At 32.8% G+C, this 11,348-nt stretch overlaps 1 pseudogene; it reads right to left on the bottom strand.

Annotated features, from left to right (window-relative positions):
* Positions 1-9,306: 9,306 nt before the first annotated feature.
* LOC132040900 (farnesylcysteine lyase-like) lies at positions 9,307-11,046 on the bottom strand (annotated as a pseudogene).
* Between the last annotated feature and the right edge of the window lie 302 nt (positions 11,047-11,348).

Below are 11,348 nucleotides of genomic sequence, written 5' to 3'. Positions count from 1 at the left end.
TTATGTCTACTAGGAGAAAATATTTACGTCAGGTAGATCCATATTTTGAGTTTGTTACCTGGTTTAGCCCATATTTGTGTATAAGCACATTTTATACATTATTATACACTTTTATACAAGATTAATACATCATGTATAATATTTTTCCTCAGGTACAATGTTTTCTATCCAGCTATGTGGCGTAATATTTTATGTTGGGCTGTATATTTTGAAGATATCTCTACATACATACTCACTCCGTCCCAATTTATGCGTTACAGTTGAAATTTCGAGAGTCAATCAAGTTTTTCTTTAACCGAAATTTCTTTATTTGTCTTTTAAATATTTTAAATTGTTAATCATTGTGATTTATAGTACGTTTTAGTAGTTTCCAATATACAAATTTTATTTCAAAAAACTTAAAGTCTCTATGCCCGAGTGCACTATTAAACTTAAGTTTAAACCTCAGAATTTCAACTGTGCCATATAAATGGTAGGGAGTAAAAGGGAAATATCCATATTTATCCCATTACAATCCAAAATGTTCAATCTTGCCTCGTTACTGCCAAATTATCTTCTATTTTCCCGGGTCATTAACGGAACTTTAGGATGAAATGGATATATTTCCTATATGCAAATTCTTTGATAACAGATGCCCAAATTTCACTTTCAAAGGTATAAAAACCCTTATCTCTATTTGATCATAAATTATAAAAACATTTAAACTTGACTCGAATTGTAAAAGTCTTACTTTAACTAGCCAAACGTAAAAAAAAAAAATTAAAAAAAAATCACATGACTTTTTTGACAAATTAGATAACTTTTTTCAAAACTCGCGCGCTTTTTAGACCACTTTTTTTACTAAAATATGGAAAAAGCTTATTTGAATCTCCATTATTCTCGCATAGCTACAGTTCTAAAATGTAAACACTGGACATTATATTTTTGTTATATTAATTTTTCTGCTTAAAATGGCATAGTGTTTGGAAATCATTTTTTCTGATTAGATTTATTTTTCCAACTTAGCTATATACACAATAATTTTATTTGACCGTAAAATAATGTCAACTTAGAAATGGCAAACATAATATTTAAAAAAAAAATTCACTTGAGAAGTTACCTCCTTAAAAGTTATCAACTTGTAACATAATGTTAATCATTGATTTCGATATCGCTGGTATTCTGATGAGAAAATTACAACTTTGCAGCTAATTTTATATGTACTGGCAATCTTCTTCATCATTCAATTCTAGTTTTGTCAATATATATCTAATGCAAACATACTTTTTCAATGACCTTAGTTATACTTTTTTTTTGGGTCCAGGAAAAAAATCATAACTATGCAATATTTTAACAAAACTTACAAAATATTAGCGGAATTACTTATTTAACAAACTGTGGCAATTAAATATTTGCCTTCAGAATTCTTTTATCAAATGAAAATTGACATATGCAAAACTTAGATAAACTTAGAGTGTGTTTGATATGGAGGAAAACATTTTGTTGGAAAATGTTTTTTAATTTTTCCATATTTGGTTAGTCAAAATGTCTTGGAAAACATTTTCTCTAAGAAAACAAGTTCCTTGAATATGAGGAAACTGACCTTCTTAATGAAAGTAGGGAAAACAAATTCTACAAGTAACATTGCAAGTTCATTGTCTCCTTCCCACTCACCTAACACCCCCAATCCCTACTCCTCGACCTTCCCACACCCCGCCACCTCCGAACCCCCACTTCCCACCCCATACATCACCCCTCCCCCCACCCTAAACCACCCCTACCCCAACACTTAACCACCCCCTCCTGCCCCCCCCCCCACACTACCTCCCTCCCCACGCCTATAACCACCTAACCCACCCCTACCTCTATCGCCACCTACCCCAACCCCTACCTCTCACCTCCCTACCACCACCCCCTATCTCTCAACTTTGCAAAACTAGGCACTTTGTGAAAGTAGTAACTTTCAAAAATAACAACTTTACAAAAGTAATCACTTTACAAAGATAGCCCCTTTTAAACGCATTACTTGCGAAAAGTAGCTACTTTTAAAAAAATACTCCAGTCGTTTTCCTGAAGTAGTCACTTAAGAAAATAGTCACTTTGTAAGAGTGTCACTTTTAGAATATAGCCACTTTGTGAAAGTAGATACTTCTTAAAAAGTCACTTTTTGTAAGTAGCCAATTTTCATAAATAGTCATTTTGTGAAAATAGTTACTTTTAAAAACTAACTACTTTGCAAAAGTAGCCATTTTTCAAAATAGCCTCCTTGTGAAAGTATTAAAATAACCATTTCTCAATGTTCCCTTTCTAATATAGTGGCCACTTTTGTAAAGCAGCCATTTTAAAATGTGACACAAAAATGGCTACTTTTGTAAAGAGACCATTTTTTGAAAATGACAAAAAAGTTGCTATTTTTGCAAATTTGCATTTTCGGTCATTTTGCAAGAAATACATGTTTCGCAAAAGTAGTCATTTTTATGTCGCTCTTCAAAAAATGACCAATTTACAAAATAGCCATTTTTTGTGTCACTTTTAAAAAATGGCTAGTTTACAAAGATAATCACTTTTTTGGTGGTCTTTCAAAGTGGTTGTACCACTTGCAAAGGTATGTACATATTTGGTTATCTTATAAAAATAGTCACTTTGTGAAAGTAGCATCTTTTTCAAAATGCGAGGTGCAGGTAGTAGTGAAGGTTGAAATTTTGTGGGGGGGGGATAGGAGGTGAGGTAGTGAGTTGGGGGGGGGGGGTTGGAGGTACGTGTGGTTAGGAGGTTGGATTGGTATTTCCGTCAAACCAAACACTAGAAAATGTTTTCCACATCCAACCACAAGAAAATTAGTAGGAAAATCACTTGTTTTCCAAGAAATCACTTTATAGAAAAACATTTTCCATCATACGAAACACACCCTTAGTGATCACAATCTCATTTTTACAATTAATTTTGATCGACAGTCTTTCTAGTTTTTCTCAAAAGAACCGAGCAATAACAACTGTGTGAATCTCTTTTTTATTTCCAAGTCATCCAATTTAACAAGAAGTTGTTTATCCTCAACTTTCCGAACTTTTAAGTAATTCAGTTTAGTGTGATAATCTATCTTCAACAAAAATAATTTATAGCATAGCTAAGAAATTTTCCCTCAAGCCAATCTTCACACGTGTTTCCACATAAACAATTTTTTACCGCAGTTCTTGTATTTAGTGTATAAATTTTCAGGCATATATTTGCATCTTCTTGACTTTAACATTACGTTAGCTTTAGGTAATTAAATCTTTCTACTGAAAGATATATAATGCTATTTAATTTATTTTTCTCAATGTATGGATAGTGTGTAGACCAAACCAGGAAGACTACTTTTTAAAGTACTCTAGTCATTTTCCGAGTGTGTGATATCAATTGTTTTGTTATCACCAGATCTATTATATAAAATGTTTGTTTATAGTTGATATACTGTTATATATCAAATATAGAATGTTAGAAACTCCAAATTACATTAGATACATAAAAAATTAGAAGAAAAAAGAAGAATACTTACCTGTGTGATAAATATTCAACCGTATTAACTATTCTCATGTGTCATCATCGCATCAAAAAATCTTCATGCAACTGCAGTATATAATGACAAATAAAAAATCTGGAAATTTTAATAGCATAGATCAAAAGTCATTTTAAATCAAATGGATAATTATTAAAAGGATTAAATTATTATTAGTTTAGTCAATGTAAGTTGTACAGGTAAATTATCCATCTATCTTCCCTCAGTTCTAAAAAATGAAGGACGTATCTTGCCACAGCCCATTTTCGCTAGTTGTGTGATTACCTACCCTTAGGCGAATCAATTCTATGTTTTAAAATTATTTTGAGACCATGAATAAAGTAGGAAAAAAGACATGAGGTGACCATCGGCAAAAAGAAAGGCTCAAGGCCCAAGTTTAAACAAATGAATAAGAAGAGTGGGGTTTGCTATAGAGTAGCTGCTACGATGTTTGTTGCGCCAATGAGTGGAGATGCTTCAGTTTGTGGACTTTTGTGTTCTTGGCTTCTTGCCCATCATGTTATGGGATGTTTCATTCTTGGTCCAATAGGAAAATACAGTCTTTTGAGCTACTATTTCATTATAGCCAGCTGATATTCTTTGTGACGGAACGGACGTCTTCGTGGTTGAAATCGACAGTTTGGTACAGCTCTGGCTGGAAAACTTTTCCGGCGGCATCTTGTTTTTCTCCGATAATCCTTGCGTGTGTGTGAATTGTGTATAATATGTGTATCATTAGTGTGTATAAATTATACATTGATTATACGTTGATTATTCTATTTATTATACACAAATTATACAACAATGATATTTTTTCTATACATACACTGTAGGGATACATATTCTATACAATAACGATACAGATTTTATACGTATGTTATATTTTCTATACATATACAGTAGTGATACATATTCTATACAATAATGATACCGTTCCTATAGATATAATGAAATTAGTTGCAAAAAAAACTACAAAATGAAATTAAGTTTCTTGGGTCGTCCAGTGTCAATAGGTTCACCCGGATGACCATTAATGTCTTTGTCCTAATAAAGTAAACACTTGGGCCACAATGAAAACCGTAGAAATAGATCATTCGTGAAGCCATTGGGATTGAAACAGCTCTTATGATTACACTGGGTATGTTGTTGTCTTTGTGAAACCAGATCGGCTTTTCCCTTCATTATTATGTGGAAAATACTACTCCTGTGTATTTTAGGTCATGACAGTATTTTATGTAACGTGTAACACATTAGCTTTGTAACTTAATTATAAATTATTGATTAGTTCTCCCACAGCCCCCTCCTCCCCCACACAGTTTTTTTTTTTGATAAGTAACGCTCAGAACTTTCCCATTTTATATTTTGCAATTATCGTTTAATTTAGAGAGTCCAATGAGTTTCTTTTTATACTTAATTTTTTTTTCATATGCCTTTCAAAAATATTTTAGATCATGAGTTATTATGGTTTATAATACTACTGTTTATGTAGTTATTAAATATATAAAGTTTATTTCAAAAAATTTGAAGATTTTGTGTTTGAATTCACATTAAAAAATAGATAATTTGACATGATCAGCGATTTCATTAAACTGCAGTGAGTGTATAAGTGTAGCATGAGGACAAGCATGTTCTGGTCTAGCTCAATATGGGTAGGGCAATTTGCACGATCACCCTTCATACGGACTGGTCTTTAATTTTTATCCCTCAATTCACTCAGGGGCGGATTCAGGATTTTCATCCAGGGTGTTCGGAAAAAAAAGAAAGGTAAATATACACTGTAATTTTTTACCGAGGGTGTTCGAAAGTTAATATATGCACATAAATACAGAAAATTTACCCTATATATACACTGTAATTTTTTGCCGAGGGTATTCGGGTGAACACCCTCGGTTGGCTGTGCATCCGCCCCTGAATTCACTGGTCTTTAATTTTTGTCCCTCAATTTGCTGGTCTTTAATTTTTCTCCTTCGCTTAAAAAGGTGATCGAAAATACCCTGAGGTTCTGGGTTCGAAATCCAGCAGAATAAAAAATAATAATATTTTCGCAAGGCATAGGTTCATATTCGGGCGAAGTTACATATAACCTATGCCGAAGACGACAAACTTTGCCTTGTAAGACAAACTTTTCCTTTGAGGCATAACTAAAAAGTCTGCAGGCTCCGGACTTTTTTAGTTATGCCTTAAGGCAAAATGTGCCCATAAAGGCGAAGGCAAAGCTTTTGCAAAAGCCTTGACTTATGATTTTTTTTTTTTGACTGAGCAGAGATTTGAACTCAGAACTTTGAGATATTTTCGGTCACTTTTTTCAGCAAAAAGCAAAAATTAAAGACCAACAATTTGAGGGACAAAAATTAAGGACCACCTCAAAAGAAGGCCAATCCGCGCAAAAAAATGATATGGAAAACACGATGGTCCATAAAAGACTGAGCATGAAAAAGACAAAATTAGTTCTTATTCCTTCCCTTCCAAAATTGTCCAAAAAAAAAAAAAAAAAGGAAAGATGATGTTGTTCCAAACATCTCAAACATTTCACGGAATATTTGCAGAATTTTCACTTCATCAAAATTTATTATTTCTTTCGTTTCAATTTGTTTTTCTTATTTTCTTTTTTAATCTGCTTAAAAAAAATTCTTTTTTTTAACTATTTAATTCTAACTTTTCACATAACAGGTTTAAGAGCATAAGATTAAAAAATATTTTGGTACATTCTACATATTTTTAATTTAAGACTATAAGATTAAAAAAAATTCTTTATTTTCTTGAACTCCGTGTCAAATCAAAATCAGATATACAAATTGAAACAGAGGGAGTATTTTTTCTCTTACATTTCAAAGAAGAACGAAATGAAAATTGAAAATAATTTGAAAGTGGATGATCTTTTAAAGATTTTAAATTTTTTAAATTTTATCCATAAAATTTTACAGTGATAATTATAATTCAACCCCAACATTTTCAATTATTATCACTTAATTGACATTTGACTTTTGATCCATGTGCCTCCTCCTTCATTAAGACTCATTTATTTGTCCCAATAGTCTCCAGCTACATGTCAACTTCTGGCTGATACAAGAAAAACTCCATTAATACTATCAAGCAAAGAAATTTCCACCTATTTATCTCACTTGTACTCATCTCCACCACCACTAACATTCAAGCTACGAGAGAAAAAAAAAGTTCAATTCCAAAGTTTTTAATGATCTACTCATAAGTTTTAATAATTATAAGCCAATCCCATTTTTTTTAATTATCACTTAATTGGCAGAGACTAATTTGATCCATGGGCTTCTCCTTCATTAACACTCAAGAAGTCTCATCTGTTCCAATAGTCTCCACGACGAAAATGACAAAAATGGTCCTTTATCTTTAGTAGTAGGTTCTAAATAATCTTTTGGGATAAGGCATCATTACCCCCCCTTTTTCCTTTAGTAGCGTTTTTTACACACACACCTTACCTAATGTTTGGTCCTATCACCCCTTAAACTATTTAAAATCGTAATATTTTACCCCTAAACTTGATCCCATCTCTCGTATGGGAGAGTGACATACACTCTCCTGCCACGTGCATTTATTTTTATTTTTTTAATATTCAGCTTATGTGTCAATTTTTAAGAATAAAAAAATAAAAAATTGATTTTCTTTTACAAAATTTATTTTTAAAACCCGTTTTTAAAAATAAAAAAAAAGTGAATTAAAAACTGATTTTTCTTTTAAAAAAAATTTATTTTTAAAACTTTGTTTTAAAAACAAAAAAAAAAAAAAGCTGAAAACGAGAATTTAAAAAATGATTTTTCTTTTAAAAAATTTATTTTTAAAACCCGTTTTTAAAAAAAAAAAAAAACTGAAAAGTCGAATTAAAAAACTCATTTTTCTTTTAAAAATTCATTTTTAAAACCCGTTTAAAAAAAAAAAAAACTGAAAATGCGAATTAAAAAACTGATTTTTCTTTAAAATATGGAAAAATGGATTTGTTAATAATATGGAAAGCTTGATTATTTTTTTTAAAATGTCTTAAAAGATCTTGATTTTCATGATTTCATTTTCTTAGGACACTTTTATTTTTCAAAAAAAATCCGGAAAAAGTGTTTTTCTTGTCAAAATTTGAAAAAAAAACTGATTTCTTATAAAATTTTGAAAAAATTAATTATTTTTTAAAATGTGAAAAACTATATTTATATTCATATTTTAAGAAAATACAAATTTTTAAGAAAAAATTAAGTTTTTCAGTTTTTTATGTTTCTCACTCTCTCAAAGAGAGTGAAACACACTCTCCTTGCCACATCAGCATTTAGGGGGTAAAATATTACGGTTTTAAATAGTTTAGGGGGGTGATAGGACCAAACATTAGGTAAGGTGTGTCGTAGCAAAAACGCTACTAGGTGAGGGGGGTAATGATGCCTTATCCCTAATCTTTTAAGTATCATTTGAGCAGTTTTAAACCTTTAAGTTTGTCAAAGGTAAGCATTTTGGTCTCTGTCAGATATTTACGAAACTATAATTATTAAATTTATTGAAAAAAGAATATATGTAATGGGAACTCACATTTGGAATTACAGATTACATAATTCATAGTTTGGTGCATCTTTTATGTTTGGTGTAGCTTTTATGTTGCGGTTTTTTGGAATTTTGATGGAAATTTCTGGTGTTTTTTGTTAAAACTTTTTTTCCTCACAGTTTTGATTAAATAGAATTTGATAAATATTTGACGGAGATCAAAAGAGTGTTTTTTTTTTTTTTTAACAAATTTAAAGGAGTAAAGTTGCTCAGTTAATGGACTATTTTGAATCTACTATCAAAGATAAAAAAGTACATATTCCTTCCGTCCCAATTTTTATGATATAGTTCGACTGAGCATGAAATTTAAGAAATAAAGGAAGTCTTTTGAAACTTGTGGTCTAACAAAGCCATAAATATTTGTGTGGCTGTAAATCATTTCATTAAGGATAAAAGAGAAAGTTTTCAGTTAAATTATTTCTAAATATAGAAATGTATCATTTTTTTTTAGACAAACTAAAAAGGAAAGTGTATCACATAAATGACGACGAAGGGAGTACTATTTTTTACTTCATCCGTCCTAATTTATATGAAGGTCCTTGACCTGGCACGAAGTTAACAAAGAAAGGAATTTTTTTTAATCTTATGGTTTAAAATAAGCCAAAAAAAACTTTTGTGGCAAAAAATTATTTCATTAATGATAAAATGATAATTTTAGAGTTGAATTATTGCTACATATTGAAAATTGTTGTTCTTTTTAGCACTGCAAAAAAGAAAAAGCCTAGTATAAATTGACACGAATTGAGTATCATTTTCTCCGGTCTCTAGTCTACCTACACTCTCCAGCTACGAACAGGTCAACTGCTAGCCGAAACTCCATTAATACTATCAACCAAAAGAAAAAACACAAATACAACTCAATCATGACTCATCTCCACCTATTTCTCTCCCTTATACTCCTCATCATCTCCCCCACTACGACCGCGGTCAACTCCAAATCATCTCCGATGCGTCTGTATTATCGGCAGCTGAATCTCCGGATCCTCCATAGCACACTTCCTCCGTACCTACTCCTCCCAAATCACCACCATCCGAATCTTCGAACGAAACCACCTCATCGGTGGTCGTATGGCCACCGTAATCTCTCTCCCCCCCCATACATTCGAAGCGGCGCATCAATTCTCCACCCGAAAAACTACCACGCATTGAATTACACAAAAAATTTAAACCTCACTAGTCACAAATCACCTTCATCAGAATCTGATGACTCATCTTTCGGTATTTGGAACGGTCACGATTTCTTAGCAAGTGGTAAATAAATACACTCACAACCTGAAAACTCCGGCATATTATACATGTATGGAAAAAATGCAACTGCTTTCGATTCACAAGTCTGCACGAACATCATATGCATCGTCACCAAAGCTTTTCAAGTTCTGCGGGTACTGAGAGTTTACGACGTAAGCTCGGAAAGAATCGACCTAGCAATATTTTCGGCGAACGACAACATTGTTTCCATGGTGCTAGCGCATTCTCAAAAGCATTCACATAGTACAAGTGCTTACCATCCAAGATAAACGGCGCAAATACCTCGGGAGCATGATAATGCGGGTATGCACCAATCTATCTTAATCGTCTCATTTCTCACACTGAAAATCCGATCTAATAAAGCATCATCAAGAGGTTTACGCGAAAACACCTTGTATGACATATCATTCTCCTTATGCTGCTTAAGAACCGAAATGCTAGAAAAAGGAACATCTTCTGTCTCCGGCGGTGGCCACCGATTGTGGAACACGCTACCGAACCTAAACCAAAATAAGCGGATTTACGCACCTCTAACGAACGTCGTATAAGTGTCTTGTAATTTCCTCTCGAGTATTGAAATCCCGGAATAAATTGAATTTTTAGCTCATCTAAAGGTGTAGCCACCAGCGTAATACCACATTCGTAACTCTTTCCCTTTGTCGTATTAAGTTGATAGTTTTGCTCTATGAAAGAAAGCGATTCCACTTCTTCATTAAGATGCAATTCGACATCACAATGCTTGATTAACTCAACAGCCATTCGCCGATTCCCTCCTTCAACTGACCATAAACCTGTTGGGATCGAAATAACAGGGCGTCATGCAGAAGCTCATGAATGACAATAAATCAGACACAGAGTAAAAAATACTAAAAGAAACATAATATTTCAATACGATTTGGTCAATTGGAAAGCGTAAAAAATCAATTATCATAAAATTCAAATAAGGTAGAAAATTCAGGGCAAACTGTAACAAAACCTGATGAACTTTCAGCTAAAGAAACAGCACCAAACAAGTCCATCGATTTTAACACTTTGCCCATAATTAATTCTGGTAATAACCGTAACAAGTTCATCAATAAGTCGCGGAGATAAATTAGCATCGATTAACTCCTCTTCCAACGTCCTTTTAGTCAAATCATAAAGCCACGACCATTTAAGCATTTCTTCGACAGGTCTCGAACACCTATGCCTCGAGTCAAATCCTTCGTAATACTTTAAGAAATTGTTGACGGTTCCATCAACAAAACTATTCATTCGAAACGAGAGAGAATCCGTATCGAAGGAAAATCAAGACCGAATCGTAAAGGAAACAACACGTTGATATATAGGTAGATTTGAGTGAGAATTTAGGGTTTAAAAACGAAATCGTGACCGTTCCAAATGCGAAAGATGAGTCATCAGATTACGATGAAGGTGATTTGTGAATAGTGAGGTTTAAATTTTTTGTGTAATTCAATGTGTGGTAGTTTTTAGGATGGAGAATTGATGCGCCGACCGAATGTATGGTTGGAGAGAGTTCGGTGGCCATACGGCCCGCGATGAGAGTGGTTTCGTTCGAAGATTCGGATGGTGTTGATTTGGGAGGAGTAGGTACGGAGGAAGTGTGCTATAGAGGATCGGAGATCCGCCGCCGATAATACGACACGATCGGAGATGATTTGGAGTTGGCCATGATCGTGATGGGGAGATGATGAGAGGGAGTATAAGGAGAGAAATAGGTGGAGATGAGTCATGATTGAGTTGTATTTGTGGGTTTTCATTGGTTGATTGTATTAGTGGAGTTTTTGCTATTGAAGGTTTTAGTGGAGTTGTATTTGAGGTTTTTTGCTTGGTTGATGATGTTGATGGAGTTTATTGTATCAGCTAGAAGTTGACTTGTTTGATATTAAAGGTTTGGGTAAAGGGTCAAAAATAATACTCTACTTTGGAAAAAAAGATTAAAAATATCTTTCGAATTTATTTTGGATAAAAAAATACTTCTTCTATTCTTAAAGTTTTCAAATATACCATTATCTTGATGGAAATTATCTCCCAA

The sequence above is a fragment of the Lycium ferocissimum genome, chromosome 12, assembly GCF_029784015.1.
Source record: "Lycium ferocissimum isolate CSIRO_LF1 chromosome 12, AGI_CSIRO_Lferr_CH_V1, whole genome shotgun sequence".
Lineage (NCBI taxonomy): Eukaryota > Viridiplantae > Streptophyta > Magnoliopsida > Solanales > Solanaceae > Lycium > Lycium ferocissimum.
This window is presented reverse-complemented; position numbering and strand designations above follow the sequence as displayed.